Genomic DNA, 24,904 nt, shown 5'->3' with positions numbered 1-24,904 from the left:
GACGCACCCCTAGGAGGCCCCGGCAAGATCGGCGATAGCTTCTTATTGGGTGTCCTGCCTCTAATTGTGGCTCCATGGTGGGTGTGGGGGCACATTCGTGAACGAATTCTTCTTTTCGTAATGATGATAACCCCTGTTTCGGCTGCTTCTGGTTTACCTTCTCAGGCTCGTGGGGTGGGCGACCAAGCCCCCGAGTCGGTCCGTATTGGAAGACCGGGCTCTGTAGCCTCCGCTGAATTGGGCCCCCAACCTTGCTCCTCCTTTGGCCTCTCTGACTCCTTCCCCTGGCTTCCCTCCCTCCTCTGTGGTTGGGTCGAGCCCCAAGCCCCCAGTGGTGACTACCTGGTCCCCTGGCGCGGCTCCTTCTCTAGTGTAACTACTGTGCCTTTTAACCCCTCTCTCTCTGGGGGTTCTCACCGCCATCCTCGTCACGGCCGCCCTCGCTCGATTCCTTCCAGTTCTGCTACCTATCAAGCCTTGTTTGGTCCCGCTTCGTGGGCCAAATATTTTGATCTCCTCCCTCTTGATTCTGCGCCTCCTGACGATTTCTCCCTCCATCGACATCTCGTTGATTCCGTGGATGCCTCCATTACTTTCAGCCCCACTCGTCTCGGTACACGTGTTGTTGCTGCTCCTTCTCAGGATGCTGCTTCCCGCTTGGCTGCCTTATCCTGCCTTGGCGAGACCCCTGTTCGGGTCTCGAAGAACGCTCAGTTGAATGCCAGTGTTGGCACTATTTTGCTCCCGCCCCATGTTGCGACCGGTGTTCGGGACCTGCGCGACTGCCACGACGATATTCGACATATCCTTGCTGCCCAAGGCCATTCTATTCTCCAGGTGGACACGTTTACTCGTCCCCCTCGTGGTAGTCGCCGTCAACCCCTCCGGGTTGTGAAGATTACCTTTGATGGTAGGACCCTTCCACCCTCTGTCATTCTTGCTGGTGCCAGGTGCTCTGTCCAGGAGTACATTCCTTCTCCTCGGCTCTGCAACAAGTGCTGGAGGTTTGGGCATGGTGCCCTCCGCTGTTCCGGGACTGTCTCTCTCTGTCCTTTGTGTGGTGGCAAAGGTCACTCTAAGTCGGAGTGCACTTCTCCCCAGGCTCGCTGCCTCAACTGCGGTGAGGCCCATCCTGCCTTCTCCCGTGCGTGTGTCCATTACAAGCTTGAGGCAGCCGTCCTCAACTTGAAGCACCGGGAGCGTTTATCTTTTCCTGAGGTGAGACGCCAGGTTCGCCGGCTTCCGCCTTATGCTAATATCTCTTATGCTCACGTGTTGCGCTCTTCCTCTCCTCGTCCTTCCCGCCTTCCTCAGACTCACAACCGTTTCCGGGCCTTGGACCCTGATGCGCCCACTGCCCCCTCCTCTGTTCCTTTGGGTTCTCTCCCGAAGGATCCTCCTCCTGGTCCTCTGTCTGGGGTTCCCCTTCCTTCTACCCGGTTTGTCGTGTCTCCTGTGTCTTCTTCCTCGTCTCCCTCCGTTCCTCCTTCCCATCCTTCCCCTCCGTCTCTTGACTCTTCCCGCCGCCTGTCGGTGCGGGCTGATGTCCATCGCTCTCCAAACGGCCGTCATGTGTGCTCTCGTTCAGCTTCTCCTGTTGAGACGCTAGAATCCGTTGCCCAGTACGTGGTTGCTGGAACACCTGTCTCTTTACGTCAGAAGCGTAAGCCTGGCTCCTCTCCTTCCTCCTCCCCGGCGGGTAAGAAGGTTTCGCTTTCTTCCTCGGCCCCTACTTCTGCCTCTATCGCTCCTTCCCCTCCCATTTCGGTGGTTGCGCCCCCTGTTCCTGCTATAGAGGTTTCTTTAGCCCCCGCCTCCCTCTCGGTTGCTGCCCTTGCTGAGGTTCGCTCCCCTCTTTCTACCCCCCCTCTTCCTGCTGCTGTCCTTGACTGCTCCTCTCCGTTGTCTCCTCCTCTTCCTCCGGACCCCGCCCGCCCACCTCTGATCAGTTCTCCCGTTTCCTTCCCTCCGTCTTTGCTCAGTTTACCCATGCCCCCTAACCCTGACTTTGCTGACCCTGATATTCTTTAACGTGCTCTATTGCTCTTTCGCCTTTGTTTCTTCCTTGTTCTCTGTTTTTGTCCTTTCTCTTCTCGTTGTTGTTGTCCATTCTTCAATGGAACGTTCGAGGTTATTACGCAAATTTCCTCGAACTCCAACTTCTGATTTCGCGGTTTTCGCCCCTTTGTGTCTGTCTCCAGGAGCCGATGCTTGGTGCTCGTCCTGGTCGTTTTCGTGGCTACTCCTTTCTCTCCCCCCCCCCCCAGCTGTTGCTGGGGCTTCTAATTCTTCTGCTCTTTTGATTCGTGCTGATGTTCCCTTTGTTCCTTTATTTTTTCCTTCACCTCTCCATTGTTCTGCTGCTCGTGTCTTTGTGGGGAAATGGTACACTGTTTGTTCCATTTATCTCCCCCCCCCCCGAGTGTCCCGCTTTCTCTTCCTGATTTGAAACACCTCCTAGACTCCTTGCCAGAGCCTGTGCTCCTGCTGGGTGACTTCAATTGTCGTCATTCTCTTTGGGGTGACATTCTGACGAATACCCGGGGTCGCCTTCTTGAGCCGTTTCTCCTCTCTTCTTCCCTGTCTCTTCTGAATTCTGGTGAGCCCACTCATTTGGACTCTCGGACTCGCACCCTTTCTTGTCTTGATCTTTCTCTCTGCTCTTCTTCTCTTTACATAGATTTCACGTGGCAGGTTCTTGATGACCTCCATGGAAGTGATCATTTCCCGATCCTTGTTTCCTTTTTCTCTTTTCGCCCTTCCCTCTCTTTCCCTAGCTGGCAGTTTGCTAAGGCGGACTGGACCCTATTTTCCCTCAGTGCTACTCTCTCAAACCTCTCCCTTCTGCCTCTCTCTCGCGCTCTCCTCCTTTTTCATGACACTGTCTTCAACGCTGCCCTCCGCTCTATCCCTCGCTCTTCCTCCCGGGGTCCACGGAAGTGCGTTCCCTGGTGGAATGCGGACTGTGCTCGTACTGTCCGCTGTAAGCGTGCAGCCTGGAAGAGGCACCGCTGTAGGCAAACGACCGATTCTTTTCTTTTCTTTCGGAAAGCGAGTGCGGTGGCCTGTAGGGCCATCCGTACGGCTAAACGTGAATGTCGGGCATCTTATGTCTCAACGATTACGTCCGAAACCCCTCTGGCCCAGATCTGGAAGCGTATCCGCAAGATAGCGGGTAAGTTTGTTCCCGATGTTTCACCGGTCCTTCACCTCCATGATACTCTTGTGGCGGACCCGTTGCAGGTCTCTTCCGTACTGGGTTCCCACCTTTCTTCTGTTAGCTCTGGTCTTCATCTTCCCCAATCTTTCCTTCTTCGTAAATCTGTCCTACAGTCTCGTCCTTTAGATTTCTGCACTCGTCGTCAGCTTCCCTATAATGATCCCTTCTCTCTCTCTGAACTTCGTTCTGCCCTGGCCCTCTGCGGTTCTACGGCGGCGGGCCCCGATGGTATTCATTATGAGATGCTTCGCCATCTCCCTCCGTGCACGTCTCAGTATTTACTGAGTCTGTATAATCGGATCTGGGAGTCGTCGTCAGTCCCTGAGGACTGGCTCGATGCCGTTGTCCTCCCTGTTCGCAAACCGGGGTCTCTGGGTACTTCCCCTAAAGACTTTCGCCCTATTGCTCTCACAAGTTGTCTGCAAACTCTTTGAACGTATGGTTAACGTTCGTCTGATGTGGTTCCTGGAACACCATCACCTCCTCTTCCCTTCTCAATTTGGTTTCCGCAAGTACTGTAGCACGACAGATGTCCTGGTGAACTTGGAGGTCAATATTCGTACTGCTTTTGCTGCGAAGACCTCCGTGTTTGCCGTCCTTTTTGACCTGGAAAAGGCTTACGACACCACTTGGCGGTATCATATTCTATCTCAACTTCATTCTTTTGGCCTTCGTGGTCATCTCCCTCTCTTTCTCCGCAGCTTCCTCTCTCGTCGTTCCTTTCGGGTGCGCCTTGGTACCGCTCTCTCTCCCTCTTTTCAGCAATACGAAGGTGTGCCCCAGGGTAGTGTTCTGAGCACTACTCTTTTTCTTGTTGTCCTCAATGATGGTCTTTCCTCTCTTCCTTCAGGTGTCTTCTCCGCTCTCTATGTGGATGATCTTACCCTTTGTTGTCAGGGTGATGATTCGCCTCTCCTTCAGCGCCGGCTTCAACTTGCAATTGATGCCGTGTCATCTTGGGCCATCGATCATGGCTTGAAGTTCTCTACTTCTAAGACTTGTGCCATGACTTTTACGCGGAAACGGGTTGTTCTTCGTCCCTCTTTGTCCCTTTATGGTCATCCCCTTGAATACAAAGATTCCGCGAAGCTTTTGGGGTTATTCCTTGACACTCGTTTGTCTTGGTCTCCCCATATCTCTTACCTCCGTGTTGAGTGCTCTAAGGCCCTTACCCTCCAAGTCTTGTCCCATACTTCTTGGGGGGCAGATAGGCGCACTCTCCTTGCTTTACATTCCTCTCTCGTCCTGTCTAAGCTCGATTATGGTTGCCCTCCTTACTCGTCTGCTTCTCCTTCTACTCTTCGCCGTCTTGATGCTTTGCACCATACTGGGTTGCGCCTCAGTTCTGGTGCCTTTCGTTCGACTCCCATCCTTAGCTTGTATGTTGACACTGGCTTGCTGTCTCTCCAGGACCGCCGTGATCGCTACTGTCTTCGCTATCTTGCGCGGTCCTTGCAACATCCTTCCTCTCGCCTCTGTCGTGCTTTAACTTTTACCCCTCCTGCGGTTCCTGTTCCTTTTCACCACCTCCCTCTTCTGTCCGGTTATCTCGCCTACAGGATTCTCTTTCCATTCGTATTTCTGATGTTTCTCCTCGTGTTGTTCCTTCTTTGCCCCCGTGGAGGGTCCCTCTTCCGCGGTTTTGTACATCCTTGACCCGTATCACTAAAGCTTTTACCCCTCCTACGGTTCTAAAACGCCTTTTCCTCGAGCACTTTTCTTCTCACTCCCGCTCCGTTTCTGTCTTCACCGATGGGTCTAAGTCAGCGGACGGTGTTGGCTACTCTGTTGTTTTTCCTGATCGCACTTATATGTGTCGCTTGCCTCCGGAGACTAGCATCTTTACAGCGGAACTTTATGCTATTCTCTATGCTCTTCGTCTCCTGCTTTCTCGTTGTTAGTCTTCCTTTGCAGTTGTTGTTGACTCTCGTAGTGCCCTCATGGCACTCGGGTCCTTTAATCCGGTTCATCCAGTAGTTGTCGAGATCCAGCATTGGCTGTTTCTCGTTCACAGTAAATTTAAGTCGGTTGAGTTTTGTTGGGTTCCCAGCCATATTGGTGTGTCTTTAAATGAGCGTGTGGATGCTGCTGCCAAGGAAGCTGTCCGCTCTTGTCCCATCTCTCGTAAAGGCATTCCGTATTCCGACTTTTACCCGGTTATCCATTCCTCAGTCCTTACCCGTTGGCAGGCTTCTTGGTTGTCTGTTACTGGTAACAAGCTACGTACTCTTAAATGTTGTGTTTTCTCGTGGCCGTCCTCCTTCCACTGTAACTGGCGGTGGGAAACAGCTCTGGCGAGGTTGCGTATTGGCCATACTCGCTTAACCCATGGTCACTTGATGGAGCGCCGCCCTGCTCCTTATTGTCCTAGTTGCATTGTCCCTCTTACGGTCGTGCATGTCCTTCTTGAATGTCCTGACTTCCAGGACGAGCGTGTGTCTTGCTTTCCGACCGCCCTTCGCGGTCACCTGTCCCTCGATATTATTCTTGGTGACTCGGATACTTTTGATATCGTTCGCCTTATGCAATTTTGTTCTCGTATTGGCATCCTTGGTGATATTTAGCGCCCTCTGATTATTTTGCGTATTTGACGGTGCTACATAGCCTTCCCGGTTTGGTGCCTTCTTTTGATAATTACTTACTTACTTCAGTGGAGATCAATGGTCAGGAGATCAATGGAAAACATAGACTTGCCAAATATCAATAAGTATCTAGGGGAGTGAAAGGCTAACAAAAAATATACCAGTTTACTGGGCATTAACATAAATGAACATAACATATAAAAAAGAATACAATCTATAAACTCACACTCAATGATTTATCCAGCTTCTCAAAGCTGGGCATGATCATCAACAGGTCTCAAAACTGCATACAATCAGCACTAGCTGACGCCAGGCTCTATCATGGCGCAGTGGGACACTAGCGCCTATTATGCTGCTAATACCAATACAGGGTGGTGGTTGTGGTGTCACAACCAGTAACAAATGAGGTATGAGGAATCAATATCATATACAGCACAATGGCATCACTTAAGATCCTCAGGTACCCACCTCACTAAGATATATAACAGCACCTATCACCTGGTATAAAGGATGCACAATAGTAGAATTGATCCATGGTATACATTACTGCAACATGACAAATATCCTAGCAGTCAAATGACACAAATAAGGTCACAAAACCCGGACCGTAGCGGCAACACATGCGCTCGACTGAGAAAATCAAAGAGTGACCGCCCAGAGCCATGCTGGCCGGGAGCGACACTGTATCCACCTCTGAGTCAGCTGACTCCTCTCTTTCAAATATCTCAAGCTCATATACAGACATATCTCGATCAAGAACTTGTAAATCATATATCAACAAAATAAAGACTATAATACACAACCATAATACAATAATAAGTATAGATAAGAGTATAATAGTAAAGTAAATAAGTAACTATAGTAATATAAGACTATAATACACAATACACAATATTAATACATATCAATAATTCAGTACATTAAAGATTATATCATGATATAAAAATATGTGAACAAAGAATTCATATTGGGAAGACATGGTAACACTGGCGGGAGAGGGGAGGAGGGGTTAAGGGAGGATTTCAAGACGTCTGCCCACCAGCCATTATACATAAGTATACATGAATACAATATAAAGTGCATATATATACATGTGTATCAAAACCATGTTTATGTGGTATACATCTTACAGTCCCAAAATCTAATTTAATGTTAGAGGACAATGTAATGAACAATAATGAAAGGGAAATTACACAGTATACATGACAGTAATACATCCGAGACCTAAATTTATACATTCCCCATCATAGTTCACATAATATTTCCAATACAGCATTATGCAGCATTCCATAATATAAGCATATACGGATGTTTTTCAACCTACATTACATTTGGCTACTGCTATTCACTAGACTTCTAATATATTTTCACAAATACATTGCAAGGACTTATGGTACAGATATATAATATACATAGATATATGTGGCTTATATTGGCAATACACATTTAATACTAGTGTGTTGTCGAAAAAAGAATAACTACATAAATTAATATTCGTGATACTAGGCTAATCAGCCAAGACAAGATGCTTACAAAACAAGTCACAACCAAAAGGCTTAACAATCCCTGGCTTACAAAGGGAATACTTAAATCTATTAATAAAAAACATGACCTTGAGAAGAAGTATAGGTTAGGAATTGTCTCCAAAGAATTCTCAAAGAATTACTCATTATTGCTGTCTAAGATAATTAGACGAGCCAAAACTAAATACTACGAAGATAAATTTACCCAAATAAAGAGCAACATTAAACAAACTTGGAGAACAATTTCTCAAATATTGGGATCAAAGAAGTCTTTAAATAACAAACCGACTCTCCTGTCTAATAACAATGGTCAGCTTTCAGCCTCTGATTCTGCTATTGAGATCAATAGGTTCTTCTCTTCCATTGGTTCATCCCTTGCAAATGATATTCCATCTTCCAGTACAGACATTAATGACTATCTTTCAGGTAACTATCCACAGTCTCTGTACCTAAAGCCTATTAATTCCACTGACGTCAATGAGATAATCCTTTCCCTTAAAACCAAGTCTGGTGCCCTTGAGGAGATACCAACTTTAATTTACAAAAAAGCCTCCAGATCTTTAGCCCCTGCTATTGCTTTGCTCTTCAACAAGTCACTTGAACTCCAAACCTTCCCAGATATTCTAAAAAAAGCGAGAGTAACGCCTGTCCACAAATGTGGTAATCTCACAGATGTTAACAACTACAGACCTATATCTATCCTGCCAAACTTGTCAAAAATTTTTGAAAAACTAATCTATAAGCAGCTTTACTCATATCTAGCCAAACTCAATATACTTAGCCCTTGCCAATATGGCTTCAGACCCAAAAAAAGCACTAACGATGCACTTATTAGTATGCCTAACTCGATTCATACAGCTCTTGATAAAAATGAGTTCCCTGTTGGGTTGTTTGTGGACCTGCATAAAGCTTTTGACACTGTCAACCACCAAAACCTTCTTCTTAAATTACATCATTATGGAGTCAGAGGACACTCCCTACAATACCTCAAATCCTACCTTACTGACAGGCTCCAATATGTTTCTGTGAATAATACAATTTCTCCCACCCTACCCATCAACATTGGTGTTCCCCAGGGCAGCATACTTTGCTCTCTCCTCTTTCTCATCTACATTAATGACCTTCTAAATGCCTCCCAACACCTCAAACCAATTCTATTTGCTGACGACACAACCTTCATTTACTCCAGTCCTGATCCCCTTGCTCTAAATGCCACAGTAAATACTGAGCTAAATAAAGTCCATCTGTGGCTAACTGCCAACAAACTCACCCTTAACATTGACAAAACCTTCTATATTCTGTTTGGCAATAAATCCTCTAATCAAATAAATCTCAAAATAAACAATACCCAAATATGTAACAAATTAGATGGCAAATTCCTTGGCATTCTCATTGACCACAAGCTTAATTTCCAGGGACACATTCTAAACATATCAAAAAAAGTTTCAAAAACTGTGGGCATTCTTTCTAAGATCAGATATTATGTACCACGCCCTGCCCTGGTGACTCTCTATTACTCCCTTATCTATCCATATCTCAACTATGGTATTTGTGCTTGGGGCTCTACTACCCAAAATCACTTACGTCCTCTAATTACTCAACACAAAGCTGCTATTAGGACAATATCCAATTCTGGCCCCAGACATCACTCGGTACCCCTACTTAAATCTCTGAATATGTTAGACATTAAGTCACTGCACATTCTCTCATGTGTATTATACATATATAAAACGCTAAACTATAATGCCAATCCTGATCTCAAAAGCTTCATAGAAGGTTGTATCAGAACCCATGAGCATCACACCAGAAATAAATACAGTTTTGATATTCCTAGAGTACGACTTAATCAAACTAGAAATGCTCTACAAATCAAGGGGCCCAGAATGTGGAATGACCTTCCCAACCATGTTAAAGACTGTACCTCTCTCAACCAGTTTAAGTTAAAAGCGAAGCTATACCTAATAAATTCCCTGTAACCTACCTTACCCTTCTATTGTCAACCAATGTCTGTTTTTTTCTTTAAAGAGCGCTGTTTGTCGACATAATTGTATTTGTGCTGCTTTTTCATCTATGTTTTCATTTCTTGTTTTCATTCTACTCATTATGCTCAATTAGTATTAAGCTTGTCATTTAAGTTTATCATGCCCGAAACGCTTTGCGTAATAGTGGCTTTAGGCATTGTATGTACTAGCTCTACCTATAAGTCAAACAATCCTTGTAAATATTTTTTTGTATGTATGTACCTTACCTAAATAAAATTGCATTGTATTGTATTGTATTGACATCACTATACAGTTTGAGCACATCATACACCAGCTACAGTATGATCATACTGGTGTATGTGTGGTCATAACACCACCTCACACCCATATGGTAATATCACAACACACCATGGTCCAGTATGGTAATATCACAACACACCATGGACCAGTATGGTAATATCACAACACACCATGGACCAGTATGGTAATATCACAACACACCATGGTCCAGTATGGTAATATCAAAACACACCATGGTCCAGTATGGTAATATCACAACACACCATGGACCAGTATGGTAATAACACAACACACCAAGGTCCAGTATGGTAATATCACAACACACCATGATCCAGTATGATAATATCACAACACACCATGGTCCAGTATGGTAATATCACAACACACCAGGGTCCAGCATGGTAATATCACAACACACCATGGACCAGTATGGTAATATCACAACACACCATGGACCAGTATGGTAATATCACAACACACCAAGGTTCAGTATGGTAATATCACAACACACCATGGTCCAGTATGGTAATATCACAACACACCATGGACCAGTATGGTAATATCACAACACACCATGGTAATATCACAACACACCAAGGTCCAGTATGGTAATATCACAACACACCATGGACCAGTATGGTAATATCACAACACACCATAGACCAGTATGGTAATATCACAACACACCTGAGAGATTGTGAGGTGATGGTGATATAGCAGTGATAGTAATTTAATAAAGATAGTGTGATAGTGATATTGAGGTGGTTATATGACAGTGATGGTGAGGTGATGGTGATATAGCAGTGATGGTGCAGCAGTGGTGCTGTAGCAGTGATAGTGATATACTGTCTCCACTCGATCATCCGGACTATATGGGAAGGACCCCCAGCCGGATTATCATATTTTTCGGATAATGGTACCTTTTCACCTACGAGTCCAAAAGTGACCATTTCCAACTATTTTTATACTACAAACAACATAATTTGAATTGCCTTGCCACATACATTTATTAAATATTCAACTAGAAACCTCAACTTACCTTGTTGGTGTTCGTCTTCTTGATTGATGCCACACATCTTGAAGTTAAAAATTCTTAACAATTTACGTAAACCTATACTAACACAACACTAAAATTAACACTTAAAATTACTGTACAGTTCATTAAGCTAAGTTAGTTTTGACTGCCAGCTGCTGAAGCCTCACTGGTTGAGGGCATTTGGGTTGCCTGTGAGGCCTCACTTGTTGAAGCGCTTGATTGCACCTCACTTGTTGAAGCGCTTGCATGCCCTCACTTGTTGAAGGCGCTTGGCTTGCCTGTGACGCCTCACTTGTTAAAGGCGCTTGCTTGCGCCTCACTTGTTGAAAGCGCTTGGCTTGCCTGTGGCGCGTCACTTGTTGAAAGTGCTTGGCTTGCCTGTAATGCCTCACTTGTTGAAGGAGCTTGGCTTCCTGTGACGCCTCACTGGTTGAACAACACGTAACTTGTCTTTAATTGCTAGGACAATCTTCTTCCTCTTAACACTTCCAGAACGATTGATGCTGCTACCAGACATATTCTTGGCCAAAAATGTTCAAAATTACTATGAAAATTAAGAAAGTTATTTAAAAAAATATTTCACTAATGGCGCAACACTGTGAGGCCGCACTGGTTGAGGTGTATAACTGTGACTTGTCTTTTATTGTTAGGACAACTTTCTTCCTCTTAACACCTCCAGAACGATTGATGCTGCTACCAGACATAGTCTTGGCCAAAAATGTTCAAAGTTACTATGAAAATAAAAAAGTTATTTAAAAAAATATTTCACTAATGGCGCAGCACTGTGTATAACACGAGGGACGGACGCACATGGGTTGACCAGTGTTGGACGGGTCCACTTGGGATAGCGTGTTACGTAGGCTGCCAGGAGGAAAAAAATTCACAATATTTTTGAAGGAAACTTCAGCCTGTGCACAATGCTTTTAGGAAACTTATTTATTTGTTATTACATAATTACTAGTAGTTATTTCATTTGTTTTTGGCTATGATTAATTGTTCTAAAATTATTGGTAATTCCTGTACCCAGGTGGTCCCTCCTGATGCACCCCTCCCACCTCCACCCACCCACCCCACCCCCCTCCTCCACCATGCGTCTAGAGCCACAGACGGGATTAATACGGTATGGCCGTATTTTCATCCGGCCAAACCAGCTTTTATCCGGTTCCTGTGGCCATTTTGGCCGGATATTGTGATAACTTTATCTGATCACGATTTTGGCCGTATAAGGGCGTTTTCCGGATGTTTGAATCCCGGATAATCGCGGGGTTACAGTATTAGTAAATGTAAGGAGGAAATCTATTACTGTGAGGTGATAATGCAGAGAAAGTGAAATGATGTTGGTGTAGCAGTGATAGTGTTATGTGAAAGTGAGCTGTTGGTGATATAACAGTGACATCAGCTGTCATATGGTGACACCAACAATTTGTTACTCAACATGGTCAGTATATGACCCCAAGTGTGGGGCCTGAGGTGATGGTGGTATACAAAGGTGATAGTGAAGCTATAGTGATACAGCAATGATAGGTTACAGTACTGAGAAGATATAGCATTGATGGTGATACAGCCAGGATTGTCAGGTATATGATACCAAAGTATAAATACCAAAGTGTTAAATACCAAAGACAGTGAAGTTATAATGATATAGTGATAAAGGTGTGTCCTTAAATTACATTGGAATCAAAACACGCAGTCCATGGTGATGCAGGAGTGATGGTGATGGTAGAGGTACAGTGAACTAGAGTGGTAGCAGAACACCACAGTAATGATGGTGATGGTACAGTGAACTATAGTGGTAGCACAACACCACAGTAGTGATGGTGGCGGTACAGTGAACTAGAGTGGCAGCACAACACCACAGTAGTGATAGTGGTGGTACAGTGAACTAGAGTGGCAGCACAACACCACAGTAGTGATGGTGGTGGTACAGTGAACTAAAGTGGCAGCACAACACCACAGTAGTGATGGTGGTGGTACAGTGAACTAAAGTGGCAGCACAACACCACAGTAGTGATGGTGATGGTACAGTGAACTAGAGTGGCAGCACAACACCACAGTAGAGATGGTACAGTGAACTAGAGTGGCAGCACTACACCACAGTAGTGATGGTACAGTGAACTAGAGTGGCAGCACAACACCACAGTAGTGATGGTGATGGTACAGTGAACTAGAGTGGCAGCACAACACCACAGTAGTGATGGTGATGGTACAGTGAACTAAAGTGGCAGCACAACACCACAGTAGTGATGGTGATGGTACAGTGAACAAGAGTGGCAGCACAACACCACAGTAGTGATGGTGGTGGTACAGTGAACTAGAGTGGCAGCACAACGCCACAGTAGTGATAGTACAGTGAACTAGAGTGGTAGCACAACACCACAGTAGTGATGGAACAGTGAACTAGAGTGCCAGCACTACAGCACAGTAGTGATGGTGGTGGTACAGTGAACTAGAGTAGCAGTACAACACCACAGTAGTGATGGTGGTGGTACAGTGAACTAGAGTGGCAGCACAACACCACAGTAGTGATGGTACAGTGAACTAGAGTGGCAGCACTACACCACAGTAGTGATGGTATAGTGAACTAGAGTGGCAGCAAAACACCACAATAGTGATGGTGATGGTACAGTGAACTAGAGTGGCAGTACAACACCACAGTAGTGATGGTGGTGGTACAGTGAACTAGAGTGGCAGCACAACACCACAGTAGTGATGGTACAGTGAACTAGAGTGGCAGCACAACACCACAGTAGTGATGGTGATGGTACAGTGAACTAGAGTGGCAGCACAACACCACAATAGTGATGGTGATGGTACAGTGAACTAGAGTGGCAGCACAACACCACAGTAGTGATGGTGGTGGTACAGTGAACTAGAGTGGCAGCACAACACCACAGTAGTGATGGAACAGTGAACTAGAGTGGCAGCACAACACCACAGTAGTGATGGTGGTGGTACAGTGAACTAGAGTGGCAGCACAACACCACAGTAGTGATGGAACAGTGAACTAGAGTGGCAGCACAACACCACAGTAGTGATGGTGATGGTACAGTGAACTAGAGTGGCAGCACAACACCACAGTAGTGATGGTACAGTGAACTACAATGGTAGCACAACACCACAGTAGTGATGGTACAGTGAACTAGAATGGCAGCACAACACCACAGTAGTGATGGTGGTGGTACAGTGAACTAGAGTGGCAGCACAACACCACAGTAGTGATGGTACAGTGAACTACAATGGTAGCACAACACCACAGTAGTGATGGTACAGTGAACTAGAGTGGCAGCACAACACCACAGTAGTGATAGTGGTGGTACAGTGAACTACAGTGGCAGCACAACACCACAGTAGTGATGGTGGTGGTACAGTGAACTAGAGTGGCAGCACAACACCACAGTAGTGATGGTGATGGTACAGTGAACTAGAGTGGCAGCACAACACCACAGTAGTGATGGTGATGGTACAGTGAACTAGAGTGGCAGCACAACACCACAGTAGTGATGGTGATAGTACAGTGAACTAGAGTGGCAGCACAACACCACAGTCCACCACAGTCACCTCCGTAATGTCACTGTGGTTGACTGCTGCCCTCACCACATCCAGGCCGCTCACCACATCACCAAAGGCATATAACCTCCGGCGACCCCCCTGGAGGTCCCTGGTGGTGATGCCAAACTGGGCACACCTGGGACTCCCCAGCTTACCCCAGGCCCACACAGCTCCTGCTCGGCCATACCCCGGGTACTGCCCCTGGAGGTAAGGCAGCAGTGGGGCTCCTCCCTCACTATCATTACTCTCGTAGTCTCCGCCCCCCACACACTCCCCCGGCTCACCCTTGTACCACACCCCCAACAGTTTAGTGTTGCGGTAGGTGTGGCCCCGCTGGCCCGTACACAACAACACAAACTGTCTGGCCAGCGGAGTGTCAGGGCTCAGCCGGATGGTGACCCGCCCTCTTGTTGACCCCGCCCACCCGAGGTCAAGGAATGCCAGGGTGCAGGAGGGCTCCAGCACGCCCACAACCTCACTCTCCTGCAGAAAATGAAATAAATCATGCTGATAACAGTATTACAAAATGTTATCATATTAGTTATCACAACTCAGTAAGTCAGTAATGTCAGTAAGACTAGTGTGTGTAATAAAGTAACCTGGAGGGTATGGGCATGGGCTGACGCAGGAGTGGGTGGAGGTACAGTTGTCCGTCTTGTAGAGTTATCCTGGCGGAGCGGCGGCCATCTTGGTCTTCCTGGACGGCCAACACCCGGCCAGCCTCCACCAGCCTCTTGACGGGCTCCCTCATCCTGCGGAGGTCCTCAACCTGTGGACAGTGTCAGCCCTATTATCACCTGTGGTCAGTGTCAGCCCTATTATCACCTGTGGTCAGTGTCAGCCCAATTATCACCTGTGGTCAGTGTCAGCCCCATTATCACCTGTGGACAGTGTCAGCCCCATTATCACCTGTGGACAGTGTCAGCCCCATTATGACATGTGGTCAGTGTCAGCCCCATTATCACCTGTGGTCAGTGTCAGCCCCATTATCACCTGTGGTCAGTGTCAGCCCCATTATTACCTGTGGACAGTGTCAGCCTCATTATCACCTGTGGTCAGTGTCAGCCCCATTATCACCTGTGGTCAGTGTCAGCCCCATTATCACCTGTGGTCAGTGTCAGCCCCATTATTACCTGTGGACAGTGTCAGCCCCATTATCACCTGTGGTCAGTGTCAGCCCCATTATCACCTGTGCTCAGTGTCTGCCCCATTATTACCTGTGGACAGTGTCAGCCCCATTATCACTTGTGGTCAGTGTCAGCCAAATTATCACCTGTGGACAGTGTCAGCCCCATTATCACCTGTGGTCAGTGTTAGCCCCATTATCACCTGTGATCAGTGTCAGCCCCATTATCACCTGTGGTCAGTGTCAGCCCCATTATTACCTGCGGACAGTGTCAGCCCCATTATCACTTGTGGTCAGTGTCAGCCCCATTATCACCTGTCGTCAGTGTCAGCCCCATTATCACCTGTGGTCAGTGTCAGCCCCATTATCACCTGTGGACAGTGTCAGACCCATTATTACCTGTGGTCAGTGTCAGCCCCATTATCACCTGTGGTCAGTGTCAGCCCCATTATCACTTGTGGTCAGTGTCAGCCCCATTATTACCTGTGGACAGTGTCAGCCCCATTATCACCTGTGGACAGTGTCAGCCCCATTATCACCTGTGGTCAGTGTCACCGCCATTATCACCTGTGGTCAGTGTCAGCCCCATTATCACATGTGGACAGTGTCAGCCCCATTATCACCTGTGGTCAGTGTTAGCCCCATTATCACCTGTGGTCAGTGTCAGCCCCATTATCACCTGTTGTCAGTGTCAGCCCCATTATCACCTGTGGTCAGTGTCAGCGCCATTATCACATGTGGTCAGTGTCAGCCCCATTATCACCTGTGGTCAGTGTCTACCCCATTATGCTGGACCTGTACCTCCAGCCCCCCTCTACTGGCAGGGGGTTGGTGCTGGACCTGTAGCTCCTGCCTCCTTCTACAATTAGGGGGGATGGTGCTGGACCTGTAGCTCCAGCGTCCCTCTACTGGCAGGGGGTTGGTGCTGGTCCTTTACCTCCAGCCCCCGACTACTGACAGGGGGTTGGTGCTGGACCTGTAGCCCCAGCCCACCTCAACTGGCAGGGGGTTGGTGCTGGACCTGTAGCTCCAGCCCCCCTCTAATGGCAGGGGGTTGGTTCTGGACCTGTAGCTCCAGCCCACTTCTACTGGCAGAGGGTTGGTTCTGGACCTGTAGCTCCAGCCCCCCTCTACTGGCAGGGGGTTGGTGCTGGACCTGTAGCTCCATCCCCCCCCTCTACTGGCAGGGGGTAGGTGTTGGACCTGTAGCTCCATCCCCCTCTCTACTGGCAGGGGGTTGGTACTGGACCTGTAGCTCCAGCCCCCCTCTAATGGCAGGGGGTTGGTGCTGGACCTGTAGCTCCACCCCCCTCTCTACTGGCAGGGGTTGGTGTTGGACCTGTAGCTCCAGCCCCCCTCTACTGGAAGGGGGTTGGTGCTGGACCTGTAGCTTCACACCCCTCCATACTGGCAGGGGGTTGGTGCTGGACCTGTAGCTCCAGCCCCCCTCTACTGGCAGGGGCTTGGTGCTGGACCTGTAGCTCCAGCCCCCCTCTACTGGCAGGGGGGATGGTGCTGGACCTGTAGCTTCACTCCCCTCCATACTGGCAGGGGGTTGGTGCTGGACCTGTAGCTCCAGCCCCCCTGTACTGGCAGGGGGGATGGTGCTGGACCTGTAGCTTCACTCCCCTCCATACTGGCAAGGGGTTGGTGCTGTCGGAAAATCCGACACCATTTAATAATCATACAGATAATAGCTGTATTGTATAAACAAGTTACCCATAGAAAACGTAACTTGTAGTGGAATTACCGTCTAAAGAAAACAGGATATCATCACCACATACCATTATAATTCACCAGCTATTCTGCTGGGAATTATTCTTAAATACATTAGTCTTTGGACTTTACCATCATAAAACATCTTATATAAATTAACTTAATTATCAATATTAAAGTAGAGTAAATGTGACCCTTCTATCACTTTCTCACATGTGGACAATGTAAGCCAGGCGTCAGAGTGAGGAAGGAGGGCAGCCATTGTTTATACGAGACCAGAGGCTCACACGGGAGCAAATTCGGCTCCTGTTAAATTTACTTGGACGTAGTGTTATGGAAACCAAAGGTGTACCATTGTCAACACGCTGTCTACAAATTCAAGTTAAGTGTCTATCCGAAACCCGTTTATCATTCATTTATGGCCATTAATGTCAGGATATAGGGTGACCCGGTTAGATCACGTGGAAGCCTCAAACTAAAGGTAATTAAGCCAGGTCTTCATGTTCCATGTACAGTTTTCTCTGAAATACTTGTCATATATAGGTATCTGGCTTCACAGCTAGCGCACTTTTGACAGGTCAAGACGAGGATGCAAGATTATGTGCACCAGTTACTGGGTGATGGAAGCTACCTCAAAGAGGATAATTTGGTGTCTACACCCTAGTTATACCTGGTGGACTAACCTGCTGTACTATAAGATAAGGAACCTTTTCAATGTATGTAGTTACTGTAGTTTGATTGGCTGCATATATATTAATTTAATAAACTCCCCTAATGTGTAGAGGATCGATTTGTGAGATTGAGATTATTGCAGAAATACAGTCCACTTATCATTATACAAATTGCTATCGAAGTATATAAATTAACGTAAATATAAATTCTATATAAATTCATATAAATTAAATAAATATAAATCTCACAGGTCGGTTCCCACATTATTTGGTCATCTTCGAACCGGATGACGGACTATTTGATCCTATGAACCCACATTTGGTCAACTTCGAACCGGATGACGGATTATTTGATCCTTTGAACCACATTTGGTCATCTTAGTACCGGATGAACAAGTTAACCAGTGGATTCATTAAATATACTAGTGCAGTGTGATTTAAACAAAGCCAGTCAAGACGGCAGCGTAGCCTCGAGGGAGCTCAGGAGCCTCCCTCAGCCCAGTTCAGCTTCGTCAGCGGTTTCATGCACACCCACAGATATTTGGTGGCGTGTTATTTCGTGAAATGACAGCGCTAATATAGAAGCCAGCCAAATTAGTGGCTGTGTCCTCGCAAGTTTGTTCACGGATTTCGTGGTGTTACATTTCGCGAGAGATTATCTACGAATTTTGTGGACTTTATTTCGCGAGGTCACTAATAATATTTAATACTTCTAGATAATATTCGAAGTTTCATAGAGGCTAATTAAGAGGCTATTATCAATAATTGTGTATATTATTTCTCCAAAATAGAGAATTATTTAATATAAATTGCACTAGTGATCACAGTATAATATTTACTAATTGCCAACCCACAACAGGGTAGGATATTAACCATTGACTAGTTGAACTATTATCGTTCATCCTAGTCCCATTATTACCATAGTCAGTTGTACTATATTCAACAACTTAACACCATTAATGCATGGTCCAGACCCTATTTTGGGTGTAATTTTTATCAACTCGAGTTGAGTTGTGTATATATAATAATTTACTTATGATCATTACACCTTTGAGTGATTAATTAGTGTCTCTACCATCCTAGGGTGATATAGAAGAGCTAACCTAAAGGTACTTCCAATGACACTGGTTTATCACTCAAATCATTAGTGTGGATGATTGTATATATATAATGTGTATTAATTTTAAGTGCTAACCTCTAGTAGAGGTAGGATTATTGCCTAGTGAGTTCAGAATTTACCCTAGGCTACCATTAGTGTTTGTTCAGTATTATGAGCAGCCCAAGTCCAAGCCCCACAAGGCTTCACCAACTAGCCAGTATGGATAATGCAGGGAGAATGAAAAGAACCCTTGCAGGTCTTAAAGGCCACTTAACAAGACAGATCAAGAAATGTGAAGATTTGTCACAACAATCTCAAGTTGATTATGCTGACCTGGAAAGCTATTATCAAGCAGCTGCAGGTAAATTTGAGCAAATCAAATGTCAAATAGCAACATATGTGGCTGAACTTGCCAACACCAATTTATCAGAAACAGAAATAGACGACATTATGGTTGATCTTGCGAATTATGAAGATCAAACTCAGGCCACGTTACAGCCTTATGTCAAATTAATTGCCCAGAACAAGGCAACAACAACAGCAACAACAGCAACAGTTGCATCTAATACGAGTCAAGCAGAAGCTCGACTCCCTCCAATTAATTTACCCACTTTCTCAGGAAAAGATGAGGAAGATTGGGATGAATTTTGGAACAAATTCGTTGACCTTGTAGACTCAAAACAATCTTTACCAAAGAGTAGTAAATTCTCTTATTTGCAAGGCCAATTATCAGGTGAGGCTAAAACAGTAGTATCCCATCTGAGATTAACTAATGACGGCTATGATCTGGCAGTAAAACTCCTCAAGGATAATTATGCTGATGCAGAAGTAAGAACATCACATTTAGTTCATGAGCTGTTGCATTTACCCCCACCGGAGGCTTCAGCTGATTCACTCCAAGTCTTCAAGCTGGAGGTAGAATCATTGATCAATGCCCTCAGCCTGACAGCAGATACAAACGGGGCTGAGTGGGTTTTGAAAATAATTGTCCAGGAGAAAATACCTAGGGACATATTGAGACAAATGAGTGCTCATTACAATAAAAGTATCTTATCCATGAATGAAATATCTGAAGGTTTAAAGTCAGTAGTTCATCAATTACGAACACATGACAAATTAAAACCACCAAGTAAACCCTCAGAAACCAATAATAGTAAACCACAGAGTACCAAAGGTACTCCAAATCAATCTAGACAATATAATTCAACACCAAAGTGGAACAGTGGCAGTGTGGGCGTATATGCAGTGGGACCCTCCAAGCCTATAGTTCCTGTGTCACCCAAGAACGTGACACCAAAGGGTACTGGAAACTATGGAACATGTTTGTTCTGCAATGAGAAACATTCAATGTACCACTGCCCTAATTTTCCTGATAGTGACGCCCGTGTTGAGCGACTCAAAGATTTGCAACATTGCACGAGGTGCCTCAGGAAACATAACATCAACGACTGTGATACCCAATTACACACCTGTAATGGGTGTAACAAAGGTCAACACCATGCAGCATTGTGCAGAGACACCAAAACAACGTCTTCAAACCCCAAGGTGGAAGATAGCATTCCCACCACAGTACAGTACTGCAAGGTGCAACAAACAAACAGTGCCCAATCGGCAAAGTCTAAAGGTAATACGACTTTGCCTACTGCCCAAATTACCATCCTGAATAAGAGGGCCAAGGTCCATACCCGTGGGTTGTTTGACCAAGGATCCCAGAGAACATATATCACTAAAAAGTTGGCAGATGAATTACAATTAGAGCCTGTAGCCCAGATGTCATTCAACATCTCAGGGTTTGTAACAGATGCAGGACCTCAAGTCTACCAGGTGGTACAACCATCAGTACGCTTAGGCAGGTACGTCTGTCGAGTACAAGCCATTGTGGTGGACAAAATACCAGTAGACCTACAAGTTCAAGGTCTGAGAGCAACAGCCAAATTCCTGAGAAATAGAGGAATAAAATTGGCAGATAATATTAAGTCTGATCACCTCACCGACTTCGGTCTCCTTGTAGGGACAGACTATTGTCATCGATTCATCGGTAGCCCTACTAAATATCAGGGTATAACCATGTTAAACTCTGCAGGAGGTAAATTACTCTCAGGCCCAGTATCAAGCCTGAGGAGACCTATGCCTGCAGATAAACAATACCAATAGAAATCTAAATTTGTCAGCTGATTATATTTCTCCAGTAGCATTATACTAAGGAGATTACAGCTGACTATACCAACAGAGGTTGATGTTAGTATCATCATTTAAAGCTGGAGATGAGTTCATGAGGCCTCAGTGGCAAATCAGTGAACAGTAGCCTAAAACAGCTACAAGTCACTGCGACCAATGTCACTGAACCCACTGCAGTCTCAGAACCATACTTTACTTTAATGATGAGCTATTCAATCTTCTGAATCAATTAACTAAATTAAACCCAATAAATTTGATGACTGATTTGATACATTTATTATTTAATCAAGATGTATTCCATGGGCCTCAGTGTTTATATATCAGTGACCAGTTACCTGAAGAAACTTCAAGTTATATCTAATGTCACTGATCTCACTGCAGTCCCTGAATCATACTTGACTGTAGTACTTGATCACATCCAGTCTTCTGGGTTAAATAATATGTAATAAGGCTTGAATATTAGCCTTTCAAGAGTTGACAGGGAAATGAAATCGCATTAGACTTCTAACCCCTGCAACTCTAGTACGGGACATCCGTCCTGTACGAACAGACGCACAAACGTGTGATTACTAACTACTAACATCAAATTAATCTAATAATTCGAAGGAGGAGTATCGGTGTTCGTCTGTTCTAATTAGGACTTCGACCCGTGAGCAGCCCCTGGGGAATTATGTCGGAAAATCCGACACCATTTAATAATCATACAGATAATAGCTGTATTGTATAAACAAGTTACCCATAAAAAACGTAACTTGTAGTGGAATTACCGTCTAAAGAAAACGGGATATCATCACCACATACCATTATAATTCACCAGCTATTCTGCTGGGAATTATTCTTAAATACATTAGTCTTTGGACTTTACCATCATAAAACATCTTATATAAATTAACTTAATTATCAATATTAAAGTAGAGTAAATGTGACCCTTCTATCACTTTCTCACATGTGGACAATGTAAGCCAGGTGTCAGAGTGAGGAAGGAGGGCAGCCATTGTTTATACGAGACCAGAGGCTCACACGGGAGCAAATTCGGCTCCTGTTAAATTTACTTGGACGTAGTGTTATGGAAACCAAAGGTGTACCATTGTCAACACGCTGTCTACAAATTCAAGTTAAGTGTCTATCCGAAACCCGTTTATCATTCATTTATGGCCATTAATGTCAGGATATAGGGTGACCCGGTTAGATCACGTGGAAGCCTCAAACTAAAGGTAATTAAGCCAGGTCTTCATGTTCCATGTACAGTTTTCTCTGAAATAGTTGTCATATATAGGTATCTGGCTTCACAGCTAGCGCACTTTTGACAGGTCAAGACGAGGATGCAAGATTATGTGCACCAGTTACTGGGTGATGGAAGCTACCTCAAAGAGGATAATTTGGTGTCTACACCCTAGTTATACCTGGTGGACTAACCTGCTGTACTATAAGATAAGGAACCTTTTCAATGTATGTAGTTACTGTAGTTTGATTGGCTGCATATATATTAATTTAATAAACCCCCCTAATGTGTAGAGGATCGATTTGTGAGATTGAGATTATTGCAGAAATACAGTCCACTTATCATTATACAAATTGCTATCGAAGTATATAAATTAACGTAAATATAAATTCTATATAAATTCATATAAATTAAATAAATATAAATCTCACAGGTCGGTTCCCACAGGTGCTGGACCTGTAGCTCCAGTCCCTCTCTATACTGGCAGGGGGTTGGATCTGGACCTGTAGCTCCAGCTCACCTCTACTGGCAGGGGGTTGGTGCTGGACCTGTAGCTCTAGCCCACCACTACTGACAGGGGGGTTGGTCCTGGATCTGTTTCTGCAGACCCCCCTCTACTGGCAGGGGGGTTGGTCCTGGATCTGTTTCTGCAGACCCCCCTCTACTGACAGGGGGTTGGTGCTGGACCTGTAGCTCCAGCCCACCTCTACTGGCAGGGGGTTGGTGCTGGACCTGTAGCTCCAGCCTACCTCTACTGGCAGGGGGATGGTGCTGAACCTGTAGCTCCAGCCCCCCCCCCTTCTACTGGCACGGGGGTTGGTGCTAGACCTGTAACTGCAGCCCACCTCTAGTAGCTGGGGGTTAGTGCTGGACCTGTAGCTCCAGCCCCCATCTACTGGCAAGGAGGGGGGGAGGGGGTTGGTTCCGGACCTGTAGCTCCAGCCCCCCTTCTACTGGCAGGGGGTTGGTGCTGGACCAGTAGCTTCAGCCCCCCTCTACTGGCAGGGGGTTGGTGCTGGACCAGTAGCTCCAGCCCCCCTCTACTGGCAGGGGGGCGGTGCTGGACCAGTAGCTCCTGCCCCCTCTACTGACAGAGGGTTGGTGCTGGACCTGTAGTTCCAGCCCCTCTCTACTGGCAGGGGGTTGGTGCTGGACCAGTAGCTCCAGCCCCCGTCTACTGGCAGGGGGTTGGTGCTGGACCTGTAGCTCCAGCCCCCCTCTACTGGCAGGGGGTTGGTGCTGGACCAGTAGCTCCAGCCCCCCTCTACTGGTAGGGGGTTGGTGCTGGACCAGTAGCTCCAGCCCCCCCTCTACTAGCAGGGGATTGGTGCTGGACCTGTAGCTCCAGCCCCCCTCTACTGCCAGGGGGTTGGTGCTGGAACTGTAGCTCCAGCCCCCCTCTACTGGCAGGGGGTTGGTGCTAGACTTGTAGCTCCAGCCCCCCTTTACTGGCTAGGGGTTGGTGTTGGACCTGTAGCTCCAGCCCCCCTTCTACTGGCATGGGGTTGGCTCTGGCATTGTTTGGGAGTTTGTTGGCAGTTTCAAGGCTTCAGTCTCTTCGAACCCAGCAGTGGTCTGTTTTGGTTTACTGTCTTCCTGGATGCTTTCCCGGTAAGATGGAGAGTGGTGACACTCCACCACTCTACTTGGTAGAGTGTCACCCGCTCTCTGTGCCTCTGTGAGGGGGCCCGCATCCCGGGTTCAACAGAGGATCACAGGTTTAATCACCATGCAGGACAGAAATGGATCACATGTTTCCTTTCACCTGTTGCCCCTGTTCACATACCAGTAAATATTTATCCAGGAGTTAGGCAACTATTGTGCATTGTATGTTAAGGAAAGTCAGTAGTTGACCTTGAGGAACCTCGATAAACCAAAGAACAGGCTTCCTCTCCTCAAAAACACAACTCAATATCTTGTGATATGACCTATGAGAGGAAATCAGAAACTTACTGTTAATTGCTTCTGGGGGATATCTCCAGTGATTTTCTGAACTTTATTCATGATGCTGGAGGCTGAGTCTCCCAGGTGTACGGGGTCAGCTGTGGCACCTGTCTCTGTGGTCGTCATCTCCAGGGCCTCCCTGATGGTCTCCTGCACCTGTCATTACCAACACAAACATTAATGGTGGAGGCTGAGTCTCCCAGGTGTACAGGGTCAGCTGTGGCACCTGTCTCTGTGGTCGTCATCTCCAGGGCCTCCCTGATGGTCTCCTGCACCTGTCATTACCAACACAAACATTAATGGTGGAGGCTGAGTCTCCCAGGTGTACGGGGTCAGCTGTGGCACCTGTCTCTGTGGTCGTCATCTCCAGGGCCTCCCTGATGGTCTCCTGCACCTGTCATTACCAACACAAACATTAATGGTGGAGGCTGAGTCTCCCAGGTGTACGGGGTCAGCTGTGGCACCTGTCTCTGTGGTCATCATCTCCAGGGCTTCCCTGATGGTCTCCTGCACCTGTCCTTACCAACACAAACATTAATGGTGGAGGCTGAGTCTCCCAGGTGTACGGGGTCAGCTGTGGCACCTCTCTCTGTGGTCATCATCTCCAGGGCCTCCCTGATGGTCTCCTGCACCCGTCATTACCAACACAAACATTAATGGCGGAACCTGGACTATAATGAAGCATCAGGCTCTGAGTAAAGTAACTGGACTATAATAAAGCATCAGGCTCTGAGTAAAGTAAGTGGACTATAATGA

General features: G+C 46.3%; 1 long non-coding RNA gene across 1 annotated transcript; it reads right to left on the bottom strand.

Annotated features, from left to right (window-relative positions):
* Positions 1-11,730: 11,730 nt before the first annotated feature.
* LOC138372093 (uncharacterized) lies at positions 11,731-24,300 on the bottom strand. The gene is made up of 3 exons (XR_011230713.1): positions 24,158-24,300; positions 14,792-14,961; positions 11,731-14,675 (listed from the first exon to the last, which is right to left on the bottom strand). It is a non-coding gene; the product is annotated as an uncharacterized lncRNA (long non-coding RNA).
* Between the last annotated feature and the right edge of the window lie 604 nt (positions 24,301-24,904).

Source organism: Procambarus clarkii, chromosome 37, assembly GCF_040958095.1.
Source record: "Procambarus clarkii isolate CNS0578487 chromosome 37, FALCON_Pclarkii_2.0, whole genome shotgun sequence".
Classification (NCBI taxonomy): domain Eukaryota; kingdom Metazoa; phylum Arthropoda; class Malacostraca; order Decapoda; family Cambaridae; genus Procambarus; species Procambarus clarkii.
This window is presented reverse-complemented; position numbering and strand designations above follow the sequence as displayed.